Genomic DNA, 2,673 nt, shown 5'->3' on the forward strand with positions numbered 1-2,673 from the left:
GAGGAGGGGGGAGGGAGGAGGAGGGGGAGGGAGGGGAGAGGTGTTCTCCCGCGTGTGTGTTGAGGGTGGTGTTTGGGAGGGGCTACGGCTCCCTTTCAGGACGGGGAAACTGGGACTCCGAGAAAGAATGGGAGTTGGCCTTTCCAGTCAGCGCTGTGAGATTCTGCTCAGGGTCTCAGTATCCTCCCCTGAACCTAATAGGAGTTAGCTCACTCTCCACAATAATCCATGTGGTGAAGTATCGTTACCCTTTTTTATTTGTAAGGGAACAGGTTCAGAACGGTTCAGTGGCAGAGCAAGGATTTTTTGATATTCTTAACCCCTATTGCCTATCGTTGACTTCTGAAGAGGCCTCCAGTCCAAAGTAACCATTGTTGCAGAGAAACCCCAAGTGTATAGAGGAGGCCTCTCTCTGCCAGTGAATATCCATTCATTCAGCAGAAGTGTACTGGGGACGGGGGTGGGGGCGTGGAGGGGAGCGGGGCGGTGAAGAGCCACCGGGCGAGATCCTGCAGCGAACCAGGCAGCCAGGATCCAGCCTGCACAGAACTCTTGTATGGGATGCTTCCTGAGGGCTGTGTGATAGTCTCCCTAGGATGAAGCCAACCATTAAGGGAAAGGGGTTAGTCTGAAAATTCCGACCCCGCCCTCCCCCGCCCCATCCTCTCCAGTCAGAGACTGACCAGCTCTACCCTGCTCTGCTTAGGGAACATCGCCACCCCTCCCTAGGAGACGAAGGCGCCAGGCTCAGCTAACCAACAGGCACGTGATGGTATTCCTGACGCCAAAGAAACAAAAGACACTTCCACAGAGGGCCCCCTAAAGAAATCAGAGGCCTACAGCTCTTCTGGGAAGGGACTGGGCAGGGAGGCCAAGCAGCTCCTTGGGTTACCAGGTCTTTGTCTACTAGCTGTGGTATCCAGTGTCTGCCAGGTGCCACAGCTGATGACAGGAAGATGAAAGGACCTACAGCTCTCAGACTGTCTCACAACACCGCCCTGCCCTCAGCAGCTCAAGCTTCAGGTCTCCTCCTCAAGACCCACTGGAGCCCCTTTGCTCCCCAGCCCATGGCATACAAGGTGGCACCTTGTAAAGTCTTGCTGAGCATCGTAAGCAGTGCCACATCACACATCTAGCCTGAGGATCTAGCACGGGGCCTGGCATAAACTAGGTGTATGTTTTTTCCACACGTCTGTGGTCCCCCAATATTAGAGTCACCAAGAGCTTCTTGTTTTTAAAAAGCACATTTTATTTACTCATGCAGCTATTGTACGCATAGATTATCTCAGGAAAGATACACAAGTAATTTTTGGCCTCAGGGGAGGGGAACTAGGTGACTGGAGAAGAGGGTTGGGGTGATTTTTCACTTTATACCCTTTCTACCTTTTGGATTTTGATCCATATGTATGTATTACATATTCAAAATTTTCTTTACTTCAAAAAAATTGGCATCAGGTCAAGAAAAATACAGATTCCCGGGTCTGCTCTTGATGTAATGAATCAGACTCCCTGCGGGCAGGCTTTTCTGCCTTTGAACAGGTTCCCCCAAGTGATTCTTAAACCCAGGGTAAGTTGAGAAACCACTATAGTAGGGACTTACTGATGAAGCACTGCCAAGAAGGGGCCAGCAGTGTCTGTCAAAGGTGACTCATTTAGATTCACACTTTCTGAATCCACAATACCCTCCACTCAGGAGACACAAGACAGTTGCAAGACTGCAGGGTGCGGGCTGGGGAACATGCATCCCCACTCATTTATCCGTAATCACCAGCCCAGGTCAAAAAGGACTGGCCCCGACAGAGTCCCCTTGGTATGTGGGTGTGGGTGTGTTTTTTGAGGGGGTGGGGAGGCGGTGGTTCTACTGATCCTGGAGCTAGCCCTAAGAAGGCTGAGGTCTCATCCTTACTTCAGTCACTCCACACACCATGTGATCAAACTCCTTGTGCTATAGAGGAAGAAAATAAAACCAAAGAGAAGGGACTTTTCCAGTGTCACAAAGCCATTGCAGAGCAGGGCTGAGGTTCCAGCCCCAGCTCTGCTTCTGCAACCACAGCCCAGATACTGATTTTAGCCCCATCCCTCAAATGCCAGGAATATTTTCTGATTAACTATTCCCAGCATACTACCTCCAGGGGAGCTAAACTCCTGGGATTCAAGCAGTCCAGGTGGGAAAATCTGGTTTTTATGGTGAATTCATTTCCAGAGGTGATCACCCTTTGTAAATAGAGTTTCACTGATGCAAAGGGCTCACAGGAGCATTCCTATGAGGATCGGCCCTCTCGGTGGATCTAAAATCAAACTTTGCTGCCCAGAATTCAGCCACACTCCGTTTGTCAGGCGCTTACCCATGGAAAAGACCTCAGGCTCTGGATGTGTGTTCCAGCCCATAGGACAGCATGTAAGCTAAGAAGTAATCCAGTCTACATGGTCAGAGATCTCCTGGCTGTACTCTTCTGCTGTGTCAACTTTCTCAGTCTTTCTCCCCTGATACAGTGGTAAGCACAGTAACTGTTATATGATCTTGGGCAACTTATTTCACCTCTCTGAGCCTCACGTTCCTCTGCTTAGCCACTCCTTCTTCCCTTTTGTCAAACTCTAAGCCTTCCATCTAAAATCAGACTACCTATTACTCCAGAGGAGAGAGTGCTGAATGCAAAGAATAAAGAGTGAAAT

The sequence above is a fragment of the Monodon monoceros genome, unplaced genomic scaffold, assembly GCF_005190385.1.
Source record: "Monodon monoceros isolate NGI ecotype Baffin Bay Population unplaced genomic scaffold, NGI_Narwhal_1 Super_Scaffold_12, whole genome shotgun sequence".
In the NCBI taxonomy this organism is placed as follows: Eukaryota; Metazoa; Chordata; class Mammalia; order Artiodactyla; family Monodontidae; genus Monodon; species Monodon monoceros.